Source organism: Schistocerca americana, chromosome 1, assembly GCF_021461395.2.
Source record: "Schistocerca americana isolate TAMUIC-IGC-003095 chromosome 1, iqSchAmer2.1, whole genome shotgun sequence".
Lineage (NCBI taxonomy): Eukaryota > Metazoa > Arthropoda > Insecta > Orthoptera > Acrididae > Schistocerca > Schistocerca americana.
This window is the reverse complement of record NC_060119.1, coordinates 805,972,925-805,988,460: the sequence shown is the minus strand read 5'-3', so window position 1 is coordinate 805,988,460 and position 15,536 is coordinate 805,972,925. Positions and strand designations below refer to the sequence as shown.

General features: G+C 40.5%; 1 pseudogene; it reads left to right on the top strand.

Annotated features, from left to right (window-relative positions):
- Positions 1 to 15,201: 15,201 nt before the first annotated feature.
- Positions 15,202 to 15,321, top strand: LOC124561435 (annotated as a pseudogene).
- The last annotated feature ends 215 nt before the right edge of the window (positions 15,322 to 15,536 follow it).

The following is a 15,536-nucleotide window of genomic DNA, read 5'->3' as shown; positions in this document are numbered from 1 at the left end:
AATGAATGGAGCTACAGGGAATTTATGAAATCGATTCAATCATTTGTAATAGCCCTGTACATACCTACACGAATCGAGCGAATGATTTGCAAAATGTACAATGGTGTGCACAGTGTTCTTGCTTGAACTCTTTAACGATATGTTTACGTAATGTGTATACATAAACATACAGTTATAAATGTCCCCGTTCGTAGTCGCTAATTATAACAATATGTTTACTTTTGTGCTGTAACATATAGCTATAATCAGCGGTGGAAATATATTTGCGAACGCCGACCGTGTGCGGCTGTTTCTTGTTGGATCGTCTGATCAGTCGGAAGTTGCATTGCAGAGGAGAGTAAATGCCTATTCAAAATATAATTATTTTTGGATAGCTCAACATGAATTTCTTAAGGGACCGTAGTTTATCATGCATTTACCAGTAGATTATGGCGCGGAGAAAATATTTCGCCGCATACAATTTCCGTCCGATTTCGACGAAAGAATTCGTGACTGTGAACTCTCTATTTGGCAGAAACACTAATAACGTCATGAAGGAGTGAGACATAGATTCTATATTAAATAAATAGTCCATACACCAGTTTCATTTAACTCTGAATTTATGGCAATTAATAGATGAACTTACACTGCAATGAAGGATTTAACATGGATGCCGTTTTGACTGGCACTTCTCTTCTCGTAATGAAAATAATTCCTTTGACGTTTTCACATACACGTCGCTCAATAAATTTACTGCTATGCAGTATTGCACTTTTAGTATTGCACTTTTACTTTACACTAAAATAATATTATTTTTGACGATAATAATACGGCGGCAAGACATGCGCGTCCGACACAAGTTACAAGAGACAAGAGAAGAATGAGTAACTGTTCATCGAGAATATCTCGTACATCAAAAAAATGTGTAAAAGTGTTCTTCTTCTGTCCGTTTTTCGCACCGCAGTTTTCAAAGCCAATAGCTCACTGCATCTCTGACGACGCTTCGACAATAAACAAGTTACGTCACAGGTCGTTCACCTTTTACATTCTCGCAACATTATTTGCTAACTGTAGCTGTTGCGAGGGACTACTCGATTAGTGAATGATTTAAAATGATAAGGCAATCACATAATGTTACATTGCCTTCCATGGGAATCTTGGAAATCAAGGAGATTACCAAGATTCACATGTCGCCATTAACATTATGGGATTGAGTACTTTACAGATTTACATTGATCAAACACAGTATTCCTGTCATTTGATTATTAGGATTACACAAATACGGTGATCTCTCATTCATAGACAAAGACAGTTCTTAAGGTAAAGGTACACAAAAAATTTAAAAATTAAGACAGTAAATCTACGAAGTTTACGATGAAGATTATACATTATACCCATTACAGTTTTGTTTATTTTTTTTTACATAGTTCATAAAGACCATCTTTGTGGCCTCAAGTTATTGTCCAGACCTCATAGGCTCTTTGCTCCTGAAAGAAAAAAACATAGGATTCATCTTTTTATACACACATAATTCTCACACATGGAATTTCTCACACGTGTCCATTGGATCGCTACTTTGCGTTCTCCGAGTAGAAAACTTTTCATCAGCTCTGGTGGGCGAGTCTCACTCGCACGTTAGGTACACACGTCACATGCAACAAAAATATAAATACCCATTAGTCGAAGAACTAAGCTTAAATCTAGTTTTAGGACTTGGAACTTGACTTTGTCACTAGTCGCGTGTGGTTTGGTTGTTCGCATTTCATTCACGGGATATTACATTAGCATAGTATGATATGTTGTGAACTCATATAAGAGTCTTTTATTTTTGGAGCGGCTTTCATGGAAAGTCCGTTTAGTCGAACTGCAGCGGGAGTGCTGTGCTGGTACATCACTTTAAATTTAACGCGTTTGTTGTGTCGATGGACGTTAACACAGGCTTATTGTTAGAGCTGAATCGCAACTCGAGGCGCTCACTAGCCTCCACGCGGTATTTCAGCCTTTTCCCGCACGGTTCAGTGAACACGTTGCGTCGATGGTGTTGTGGTATTTTGTGGTTTGCTGAGCTGGTTCGGAGGGACGAGGATTACCAGGGACAGAGACTCCATTGAAACCATCCCTGCCTCCACATTTTCCAGCCGATTTTGGAGATTTTAAGGTAGGCTAGCGCTCGCACTTTGCAAAGCAGCTAACATACTTGGTTTCCGATGCACTGCACGTAATCACATCATCGCCTTCGGTTACACAACCGGACTATCACTGTCCGTCGGCGTATCTGCACGTTTAACACTTTTAATCTTCATCGTGAATGAAATTATCACTTACTTATAACAACGACGCATTGCTTCGTGTCTGTGGCAGACTTCCACAGCATTTTTAGCCTTCACTTATACACTACCATGCACACAAATTTTTTTACAGTTTATAGTCAAATAGTTTGTCTCACTTTGAAACTTGCTAATTGAGAGCTTTGATTATCATGTCCATTTCAATTTCTGTTACTTTGTTGGTAACTGCCTTTAACATTTCGCTTTACATTGTTCATCATCTTTCTCTAAGACTAATTATGCTTTTAGTTCACAGTCACAATACATTAGTTTCTCCAAACTGTTAGCAGTTATTATTATTATTATTATTATTTTAATTCATTTGAATCGTTCTTTCTATTCATTTAAGTTATCACTGTCATTTCAACAAAAATTTCCTTTTTACTAGGTGTGAGGATAAATCAGTCACATTTGATCGCCCTCTCACATGAGAACAAAACACCATTCAAGAAAATATTCAAATTCCTTATCGCGATCTCGGTTTGCGTCTCGGATTGACTTTAAAAGGAAAAATTAAGACATTTTAAAAGTAGCTTTTCCCGATTTCGTTCACGCGTTTCCCTTTGAAAATCGTATGCCAAACCAGGCCTTCCACGTCAACCGCATTTCTCGATCTGTGACGTCAAGTCTACGGGACGGGTTTAGGCGGGTTAGGATATTTACACAAATTCAGAAGAAAGACATAGATATAATAGTACATAGAAGAAGAAATCTAGCAAACAACTCCTTGTTCCTTATGACTTAGAAATTAATTTTCCTTTGCGCCGTACGTCTGCGTACGCGCTCCAATTAAGAACTAGTAGCGTTGTTTTGCCGGCTGTTTCATTGTCATTTTATTCTCGCCTTGACGCCTGCTTGCGCTACACTGCATTGACCTCTATATATGACCTTAAGTCATCATTGCTTTGTCCTTGCCACTTATGCTCTTATACTTGGTATTTATTTCACTTATGGCTTTGAATGTATCTGACCTGCGCATTGCAATTACAATTAATGCTACTTTGTTTATCTAGCTGAAGGATAGCGCTTTCTTGGTCATGTTGGTAGTTACAAGTAACTCACATGCTTCGTAAACATTATGTTATTTTAATACAGAGATGAACCTGATCCAGATTTCTATGTACATTAGAACTTAATCTAGACATAGCTGACTTAGAAACTACGGTCTATTCACCGAGAGCTGGGACGAAACATTAACATTGTCACGTGAGCGACTACGCTCGTTTCCAGAGAAAGCATTCGGTGTCTACGTGATACGTAGGGGTGTGGAAAATCCTTGGCGCACGCTTTGCAGCTGGCGGCGTTCGGCTGGCTGCCGAGCTGTCACAGCGGACCGTAAGATACCTGGGCAACAATGTACGAAATAAATTTAACAATAATGTTAAAATAATGTTAAACTGAGTTCATTCTGTCGAAGCAGATTTATTTTCATTCAGGTTTCTAACAAAACGCTCCATTCAAACACAATTAATTGTTAATTTTAATAACAATACCAGTAATAATAATGATAAAGGACGAAACAAGGTTCACTCTGTCGAACGTGAACTGTTTTCATTGAGGTTTATAACAAACCGCTCCTCTCTCTCCTCTATAATGCAGTTTAATTTCCACATTTGAGTTTCCACTTTTACTACGACATGGAGGACGCACTTGTTCCAGTCCTCTGCAGTCACTGTTCTTACTGCTTCTTCTAGCAGTACTTTAACTTCGGCATTTTGTATGTTTCGTTTTTCACTGCAACATAGCCTTTGATTCTGGCCCACACTAACTCGATGGCGTTTAATTCACAGTGGTACGGAGGAATTTTCCCTGCATTCTTCGCCATTTCATCTATTGCATATTCGTTGTGCGCTGTTCTATGATTTTTAACTATATCGAAAAGTTCTTTCTTCAACATACCGTCTTCGAAATCGATGTTTTTAGATTTTAGCCACTCTGATACTTCGTGCTTATTGGAATTCGCATTGGGAACTTTTTCTTTTCTCCGAGAATGGTACGGCGCGTTATCAAGAACAATAACTGCATTTTCCTGAAGCCGAGGAAGAACATCTAGAAACCACTTCTCGAAGGTTTCGGCGCACATCTCTTCATGATAATCTCCACTTTTCTTGGATTCGAAAGTCCACAAACATCCTTCAACGAATCCTGCTTTGGTGTCAATTTGTGCGATAATCCCTTTACCTGATGGGCCCTTGCTTCCAGTCGATAATCCGGACAGAAACGCTAGTTGTGGAGTAGTTAGTAGTATCGTCTACCCAGACGTAACTTCGGGTGTGTCCTGCGTTCACCCACGTCTCGTCCAAATAGTAACTTGTTCTTCTTTTTAGTGGGATCAGGGACCAATAATTGTCAAGCGACCCTTGTCCTTGACGAAAATGAATTTCGTTTCTCGATCATTGCTCCTTGAACTTAAAAAAAATTTATTACATACTATGTTTTATTTTCACTTCTTTCATATCGCAGAAGCCGGCTTGTTAGGCACATCCTTCACTTTATATTTCATTTTTCTCTCTTAAATATTATCTACTTAAAACTAAATCTTAAAACTAGAGTTCTTGGAGTTGATCACTTTCTTTGTTAAACAAGAATTTTTTTATTGTTTATCAGCTTGTCTGTACTTAAATTATGGCTCAAGATAACATGTTTTAAATTCTCTGCTGTATAGCAAGATAGACTCACTGTCGTGTAATTTATTCTAAGCATTTTTTTTTTTTTTTTTACGAAGTCAGATCAGTTGTCACTTAGTCACTAGCGGCTAACCTTCTCTTGCCATTATAAAGCTTTCCTTTTGACTTATTCTACAGCATGATACTTTTTAAGATCAGACTGATGGTATAACCCTTTTATTTTTCCATTTGCGGGATCAGAAATCAGATAACAACCTGTGTGCGGTATACGAAGGTCCCTCAAAAAGACTTTGCCATTTTCGATTTTTGCGTAAGAGCAACGATGGTTTAAAGTGTGTTTTTAGCAAGACCTTTTCGCCTACTTTATAAGTTAACACCTTATTAATATGTTTGTCATACGCCTTCTTCCGTAAATTGGCTTGGGTGGTCAACGTTGTTAGAGCTTGTCTTATTCTGGCGTCTAAACTAGCATTTGTGTTGTTACACTTAGGAATTGAATTGACCTTGAACATACATGTTGGAATTTCAATTAATGTACTAATTTGCTTATAGAAACATAAGGACATAGCATTAATATTTGCACCTGTATCTAGGATTACAGTCGTCAAAATTCCGGCTATAGGAAGTTTTGTCATAGCTTGCACTTGGTCATCTATCGGGTCATCACCGTCAGTCGTCTCTTCCTCTTGTAATAATTAGTCTCTCATGTCAATCCCGTCATTGTATCTCAGTACAAGTACGTCATGGTTAGTCTCTCCGTCGAAGTGGTCGCCCACATTCTGTCTCACAGCATCACTTAGGGAGCTTTCAGACTTAGTTTTCCTGCTTGTGTGGTTTTTAATGGCCTTCATCATTAGAAAGACAACATTCCATTGGAACTACTGACGGCCTTGGGAGAGCCAGTCCTGACAAAACTCTACCATCTGGTGGGCAAGATGTATGAAACAGGCGAAATACCCTCAGACTTCAAGAAGAATATAATAATTCCAATCCCAAAGAAAGCAGGTGTTGACAGATGTGAAAATTACCGAACAATCAGTTTAATAAGCCACAGCTGCAAAACACTAACACGAATTCTTTACAGACGAATGGAAAAACTGGTCGAAGCCGACCTCAGGGAAGTTCAGTTTGGATTCCGTAGAAATATTGGAACACGTGAGGCAATACTGATCTTACGACTTATGTTAGGAGAAAGATTAAGAAAAGGCAAACCTACGTTTCTAGCATTTGTAGACTTAGAGAAAGCTTTTGACAATGTTGACTGGAATACTCTCTTTCAAATTCTAAAGGTGGCAGGGGTAAAATACAGGGAGCGAAAGGCTATTTACAATTTGTACAGAAACCAGATAACAGTTATAAGAGTCAAGGGGCATGAAAGGGAAGCAGTGGTTGGGAAGGGAGTGAGACAGGGTGGTACCCTCTCACCGATGTTATTCAATCTGTATATTGAGCAAGCAGTAAAGGAAACAAAAGAAAAGTTCGGAGTAAGTATTAAAATCCATGGAGAAGAAATAAATACTTTGAGGTTCGCCGATGACATCGTAATTCTGTCAGAGACAGCAAAGGACTTGGAAGAGCAGTTGAATGGAATGGACAGTGTCTTGAGAGGAGTATATAAGATGAACATCAACAAAAGCAAAACGAGGATAATGGAATGTAGTCGAATTAAGTCAGGTGATGCTGAGGGAATTAGATTAGGAAATGAGACACTTAAAGTAGTAAAGGAGTTTGCTATTTGGGGAGCAAAATAACTGATGATGGTCGAAGTAGAGAGGATATAAAATGTAGACTGGCAATGGCAAGGAAAGCGTTTCTGAAGAAGAAAAATTTGTTAACATTGAGTATAGATTTAAGTGTCAGGAAGTCTTTTCTGAAAGTATTTGTATGGAGTGTAGCCATGTATGGAAGTGAAACATGGACGATAAATAGTTTGGACAAGAAGAGAATAGAGGCTTTCGAAATGTGGTGCTACAGAAGAATGCTGAAGATTAGATGGGTAGATCACGTAACTAATGAGGAAGAACTGAATAGGATTGGGGAGAAGAGAAGTTTGTGGCACAACTTGACCAGAAGAAGGGATCGGTTGGTAGGACATGTTCTGAGGCATCAAGGGATCACCAATTTAGTATTGGAGGGCAGCGTGGAGGGTAAAAATCGTAGAGGGAGGCCAAGAGATGAATACACTAAGCAGATTCAGAAGGATGTAGGTTGCAGTAGGTACTGGGAGATGAAGAACCTTGCACAGGATAGAGTAGCATGGAGAGCTGCATCAAACCAGTCTCAGGACTGAAGACCACAACAACAACAACATTCGAAAGTTCGACCAATCTGACATTATGAGAACACTGAGGAACAAAATTACTGTTATGCACAAACCTTGTGTCAAAATGTTGCTGCGGTTGTTCTGGTGTCCAATACATGCTACTGTCTTCTGCGTTTGCAAAAAATACAGGGGGATTGTAATGCCTTCGCGGGGTCTGATGATTTTATTACTATTATGATTTCCGGAATTGTTACTGTGAAATCCACCTTGCCGTTAAACTGCGTGTTTCTGTACATTCCGTGTGCTTCATTTTTACTAGGCGCGGAGTTGTGTTGGTATGAGTGGGTGTTATCAGCTGTTTGTTGCTGTCCGTAATCTGAGTGTTAGCTGCGCGAGTACGGTGCATTCCATTGCGATCCGCTCTGCTGTTGTCAACCTTCTTGACTGAAACCATTTCCAAACCTCTGCTTGTACGTTTGATTGCCGTACTGGTTACCAGTCGTGTTATACACGGGATTGAATCGGTTGTGCTGATTATTTCTATTCCTTTTGTGCGGATACCCATTGCCTTTATTTCCGTTTTGCCAATCGTTACTATTTTTGTAACTGTTCCGTGTACCCGTTTTAGCCGTTACTCTCGTAATGTTGTGGCCAAGAGTCGTGCGATTCCGCGGTTTGTTAGCTCTCATGTCCTCGTAGATCAGGTCTAGGGAATCTAATTTCGACAGAACGGTATCTGGATCATCATCTGGTATGGCTATCAGCTTTTCACGAATCGAAATGGGTAATTTAGACTTGAGAATCATAATTACATCTTTACTATTGATAGGGTTATCCCAGTACCTGATTTTGCCAAGATATTTTTCGAAGTACTTTCTCAGGCTACTATTCCTGGGGTCAAATTGTTCTGCATTATAGACTTCTTTACGAAGGCGCTTCTGAACACCTTCGCTCCAAAATTTGCTGAAGAAACTGTGCTCAAACTCCTCATACGTTCGACACTTATCAACCATTTCGGTTCCCCATATTGCCGATTCGCCACTTATATATCCGGTAACAAATTGGATACGCTATCAGTCCACGAATTTGGAAAAATGCCAGAGAATCCACGAAGAAAAACAATTGGTGGATATTTCGTTTTTCCGGGTTAAAGGTTTGAAAAACTCGATGCTTTATCATGCTTTCTTCCTTCATCATTTTTACTACTGAGTCAGTTTCTTGGTTTCGGTGACTAACTGGAATATGTGGTGGTGAAGTGTGTCCATTAGATACAACAGGTATTCGGAATTGCCGAAATAATTCATCCTCTTCCTCTGAGGCTAAATAGTTAGGATAATTCGGTCTCTGTATTCGGGAACTACTACTCACTTGTGCCTTCTAGTTATCTAGTTGTTCCGTTACCTCTTGCTTCCAATTTGGTAATTCTTGCTGTAGGGTACGTCTAATGCTACCGAGTTCAGACATCAGGTATCTCCGGAGCTTCCAGGAGCTGACAAGATACCAAGAGTGGTTGCTTTCAGAGTCTCTACTAGGTCTTTGTTAATTTTATCTTCGACAAATTTGTCCTTTCGAGCAATCCACTTCTCATACTTTTCTCTAAACTCTCTCTCATGACTATCTAGCGTCTCCTTTACTTTCGTTTCAGTTTCCAGAGTCAAGTTTGACATTCCTTCGGTTAGTTTTTCTACCTGCGTAGTTATTCTGTCTAATCTGTGATTAGCTGTGGTTACGGTGGGGTCAAGATTCTTGGTTGCGTTTCGGATGTCAGCTGTCTCGCTTTGCATGGTAGCTAAAGTGTCGTTCAGTTCGAAAATTATTCCACTTCGCATTTGAGAAACAGCATCCTTAACTTGCTTTGCTACTTCTTTGGCTAGGTTTTCTCTAACAGTTTTTATTTCTTCGCTTACTGTAGAAAGTTTATCTTCAATTACTGTAGAAAGTTTATCTTCAAGTGAGGCTAACATTTGTCTATTTTCGTCTTTCAAATCATTTTTAATGGAATTCACCATTTGGCGATTTTCCTCTTTCAATTGGCGATTTCCGTCCTGCATCGTTTGACTTATTTGACTCAGTAGCTGTTCGAATACATCGTCTGTCACTACCCCTGAATTGCTTTCACCTGCCTCCCTTGTAACCGGTATATGGCTACGAGTACTAGTGGCAGAAACTATGCTGGCATTGTCTAGTTCAGTACCTCTAACATTATGGTGTGAGGCATCAAAGTCCATAAGATTTCCCACTTCACTTTCTACAATTGTTTCGATTGGTGTCTCAGCCCTACTAATTGTCGTGCGGGACCGTAAGCGACGCGACACTTCACTCATTTCATTCTGTTCATTTGAATCTAGTGAAGACATTTTATCGTCTGCCATAGCTCACTTATTTACAAACAGTAAGTCAATGAAGTTCGTTTAAGCCACTGCCGTCAGCTGTCGACAGAGATGTAATTTATCGGTTGCGAGTCGGTTGTCACTGCTACGTCACAAGATCGGAATGTCGGGAGATGCTCGTCACGAGAACAAGAGACTATTCTGGACCGTAAAGAAAGTATGGCTGCACACTGTTCAGCTCCGTGAACAGACAGCGGACATTTAAAAACAAATGATATGCAATACACAACAATGGAATTTAAACAATATTTGAAGAAATTACCGATCTACTAAATGCAATCTACTGAATTCAAAGCAAATTTTACTGCAACTACTAAAGATCGTCACAAATTGATTAATGTCTGCTGAAATTAAGGAAGCTTGGCTACGGCTAACGAAATTTTAACTTACGTTACTGATGACTGCCTTTGGCGTTGCAAATAGATTTTCGCACAAATTCGGTTTAAAAAAAAAAAAAATCTCTCTTCCGTAATTTACTCTCAATATCTCGTTTCTTTCGCTCAATGGAAATTTTATTGGATAGTGTTTGATGCCATGTAACAAATAAAAAGCACAAGATTAGCTACAATTCTTTATGAATATTCCCACAATGCGTATCTTTAATTTTTATTCCTTTGAGGTTTTTTGATTTTTTTTTTTTTCGCGTCCCTGTTTGGGCGCCAATTTAACGATATGTTTACGTAATGTGTATACATAAACATACAGTTATAAATGTCCCCGTTCGTAGTCGCTAATTATAACAATATGTTTACTTTTGTGCTGTAACATATAGCTATCATCAGCGGTGGAAATATATTTGCGGACGCCGACCGTGTGCGGCTGTTTCTTGTTGGATCGTCTGATCAGTCGGAAGTTGCATTGCAGAGGAGATTAAATGCCTATTCAAAGTATAATTATTTTTAGATAGCTCAACATGAATTTCTTAAGGGACCGTAGTTTATCATGCATTTACCAGTAGAATATGGCGCGGAGAAAATATTTCGCCGCATACAATTTCCGTCCGATTTCGACGAAAGAATTCGTGACTGTGAACTCTCTATTTGGCAGAAACACTAATAACTTCATGAAGGAGTGAAACATAGATTCTATATTGAATAAATAGTCCATACACCAGTTTCATTTAACTCTGAATTTATGGCAATTAATAGATGAACTTAAACTGCAATGAAGGATTTAACATGGATGCCGTTTTGACTGGCACTTCTATTCTCGTAATGAAAATAATTCCTTTGACGTTTTCACATACACGTCGCTCAATAAATTTACTGCTATGCAGTATTGCACTTTTAGTATTGCACTTTTACTTTACACTAAAATAATATTATTTTTAACGATAATAATACGGCGGCAAGACATGCGCGTCCGACACAAGTTACAAGAGAAGAATGAGTCACTGTTCATCGAGAATATCTCGTACATCAAAAAAATGTGTAAAAGTGTTCTTCTTCTGTCCGTTTTTCGCGCCGCGGTTTTCAAAGTCAATAACTCACTGCATCTCTGACGGCGCTTCGACAATAAACAAGTTACGTCACAGGTCGTTCACCTTTTACATTCTCGCAACATTATTTGCTAACTGTAGCTGTTGCGAGGGACTACTCGATTAGTGAATGATTTAAAATGATAAGGTAATCACATAATGTTACAACTCCTGAATGAAGTCCAGCCATTGCAGGGGCGTTGTCGTATCTTTGTCAGAACATAAGATATTAAAAGTATATTTTTAAAGTACTTGCCACAGAATCTATCAAGTTTTGCTATGCCCACGGAACTTGTTCTGATGCAGAATGTACTTCCCGCAACAACCGTCTATCTGCGCCACTGAACACAGAGGTGTTTACCTGAACAAGGTGCTCAACCTACAGAATGAGATGTACGAATTTAAAATTATAACCAAGGAGCCAGAGACAGTTGACATGTGTCGCTGCCTTGCCGAGACTTAATCCTGCAGACTACAGTTGCGGATTCCATGCTTTCGGTTGCGTTTGATCTTTGTTTGAGTTGAACTTGTTTCACGTTTAGTGAGTCTTTTGTGAAAGAATTTACCAAAATATGACACGTTCTTGAAATTACGAGTGCGAGCTAAAAAGAAGTGAGTGCGAATTCTTTATCTAGAAACTCTTAAATAAATCAAACGTTATTAACATTCCAGATCTTTATTCTTCATGTCTACAAGTTTGCAGCCCTCTGACGATAGAGCGTCCTGTTATCGAGTTTCAGATGCGAAGAGTTCGACACGCATGGAGCACCCTCTCCTTCAGCAGGATACTGCCAGACTACACACGAGCGCTGAGACATCTGCCGCCGCCTTGTGTTCACTGTCATCGATCATCCTCCATACAGTCCTGACTTGGCCCCATCCGATTTTCTTCTGTTTTCAGAACTTAAGGAACACCTTCGAAGACTTCACGGGGGTATTGAAGACTAGACTGTGATAGTGATGAAGCGGTGCAAGCACAGGTGAGGTTGGGCTCCACCAAAAAAGTGAGACGTACAACAAATTGGTCTTTCGTTGGGAGAAGCGTTTTTGTGGCAAGTGTCGCTATGTTAAAAATAAATATGTAGACACGACGAATAAAGAAGAAGAATGTTAATAATGTTTGTTTCATTTACAAAGCTTAAAGAGTTGTTACATAGAAAATCCGGAGGCATTATTCAGCACCCCCTCGTAGTTCTTTCACATCTTTACCACAAGTATATGAGGTATAAAAGTTAGTATATTCATTTTGTCATTTCCAGAAACTGCATAAACATTTCCTTAAGATCTGTGGTGACAGATTCACTAGAGATATTCACTGCCAGTATTTGGCCGGCAAGGGGAGGAGGTATGGCAGCGTGAAGTCCCAGGTCGCCAGACTTTGGACCAAATTGGATTAAATAACAAACCTCTCTACAGTGGCTCATGAAGTGAAAGCATGTGATACTGTAGACGGTGATCCGTCCATGGGATGGGGACGTTAAGCTTGGTGGCCCCCTTGATGCACTTCGCGAGGAGTAGCTATGGCCGGCCAGTGTGGCCGAGCGGTTCTAGGCGCTTCAGTCTGGAACCGCGCGGCCGCTCGGGCATGGATGTGTGTGATGTCCTTAGGTTAATTAGGTTTAAGTAGTTCTAAGTTCTGGGGGACTGATGACCTCAGAAGTTAAGTCCCATAGTGCTCAGAGCCATTTGAACCAGTACGCTATGTGCTGGCACATCATCATCATCATCATTATCATCATCATCACACAACACACACATTACACTGTACTCCACACGTAGCGACACACACACACACACACACACCTTAAGTATCACTTTTGTAAACCCTCTTCGCCAGTTTTGTAAAGGCCTCGTCGCTACTGCAGTGGTCGCCGAGTTGTCACTGTTGTTACGGTAGGCCGAGTTTGTGAGTTCGTGAAATGGCTTCTCGTGCAGTACACCGCTAAGACAACTTCTCCCTGCCACTATTACACAGCTATTCCCCAAGGTCAGGTAACAGGATAGGAGAAAGAAGGTTCTACAACACTCCAAAATGAGTTAAAAAGGTTTACTTATCCTTGTGACTAGTTGAATAACACTGCATGTAACATAATACAAAAAAGGCCATCAATGGCTAAGTACAAATAATGGTAGGTAGACTTCACAATACATAGCAAATGCAATTTACAACAACAGTCTGCTCACTTCTAAGAGTTCACTAACGACGTTCCCTGTCTAAGTCAGCCCTGGACGATGATCTATGACCAAATGGCGGGGAGGTGCTCTTCTATCTTCCGAGCAGGCTCCTCTCCGTTGCCGTGAGGTCATTGGCAGATTGTACTCGGCCGGCAATTGGCCGAGGCTAAGTCGATATCTTCGTCCTCAGCGATGCCCGTGGTGCTGATGGAACTCGCGCAAGTGACGAGTCTTTATGGCACTGGCACCAGCTCGCGTCTTTGCCCCTGTGGTGCTTTTACCCCGGCTGTGTCTTGTTCGGACGAACTGTAATTGCACATATTGTATTGGAGCATGTAGTAAATACATAAACCAAAAAAAAGCTGGTCGCAACAGAGAATTGTAGAGTACATTTTACCATGTTTAAGTTTCGTCAGTTTTAAACTCTTCAACGAAACTGAATCTAGTGAGTGTGTCAAAGATCTGCGATATTTGGGTATTCTAGGTAGGAGATGTGCTACTGAGTTTTGCAGAAACGCCTAATGCAGCTGCGGAAATGTTGCATCTGTGTCAGGCTAATTCAAGTGACTTAACCACCTAATCACTATTGGGGGTATTACTGTGGATGTGAGAAAAAGGAGCACAACAAGCAGCAGAAACATGTGGATTCACTACCTCCGAATAAAGCGAGGATCCATCCTTATCGGGCAGTGATGGTGATGCCTTTTTTGGGGGTGCTATCATGGAGCAGAGCTGACAATTTATGCTCGCAAAGGGCAAACTGTTGCAGGAGCATGCTACGTAAATCTTCCGATGCCGCTGACGTCTCCTGACGAAGCGTTTCTGTCCAACGGGCTTTTTTGCTCAGGACAAGCATCCCATCTCATTCTGCACAAGACTCAGTCACGCATGCTGAATCTTTGGAATATCATATTTTGCCTCAACTCGCTTATTTTCCGGACAGGGCACAGATTGACTCCTTCCTCTTTCCTCTGATGAAGAAATCGTAGTGTGACGAGCCTTCTTAAATGACGACGAGATGATTTTCGAGATGAAACTTATCATAAAGATCAAAAAATCAGACTCCTACAACCAAGGTCTCCGCCACGCCATCCGTCGTTAAAAAAATGTGCCACACTGAATGGATGATACGTAGACGAGGACTGACAACAAGTTTCATGCTCGCAGCTCGATTTCTTCGAGGTAACGGAAGAAGTGTTTCGAACTGGGGATTAAGCAGTCGTGGAGCGTAAATTAACGATTGTTTTATGTAACATCAATAGAATAGGAAGACACTTTTATCATCATCATACTTTCAGAGATTAGACCTTTGCCCCGTTCTGGACACAACCCATCATTGCCCAACCTTCCTGTATCTCTTCGGCCAATAGGTCTCTGTGACAATGCTATTTTCGGAATTCTCGTATTGTCCGTTCTTTCTAAATGCTCTTCCCATTTGCTTCTATATTCGCCCTTTCTACCCAGTATAGCAAATACTTGTAAGTGATTCCGGACAGTCTTAATCGTACGAGATATCTCAACCTAAATACATAAAATGTCTAACCTGTTCTAAAATTGTGTCATCCGAAATAATCTTTGCTCTTATTGAGAGTTATCTCAAGTAAATTCGCTTTCAATAAAAACAATATTTCTGTAGCCCGTAAAGATCGTTAAGTAGGTCCGCATACAGCCAGTTCAAAAATGTCTTCCATTAAATAAAAGAACAAAATCCAGCCTTTGCCCTAATATACATAACCGGGCAACAACATTAACAACTAAAGTTCCTGGCACCTCAGCATAACCAGTTATCATATTTCAGACAACATCATCAGTAAAACATAATATAGCAAAACAACTGTTAGATTTAATCAGGATCATAGCACACAACTGTGCATTGATCTACCATTACTACCATCTCCATATAGCTACCACAACAAACTGCACACAACTCAGTACCAAATTACCTATGTATGTATCTTAATAAGCCAACGGCCTTGCCGCAGTGGTAGCACCGGTTCCCGTCAGATCACCGAAGTTAAGCGCTGTCGGGCTGGGCTAGCACTTGGGGATGGGTGACCTTCCTGTCTGCCGAGCGCTGTTGGCAAGCGGGGTGCACTCAGCCCTTGCGAGGCAAACTGTGGAGCTGCTTGATTGAGAAGTAGCGGCTCCGGTGTCGGAAACTGACATACGGCCGGGAGAGCGGTGTGCTGACCACATGCCCCTCCATATCCGCATCCAGTGACGCCTGAGGATGACACGGCGGCCGGTCGGTACCTTTGGGCCTTCATGGCCTGTGCGGGAGGAGTTTAGTTTTAGTAT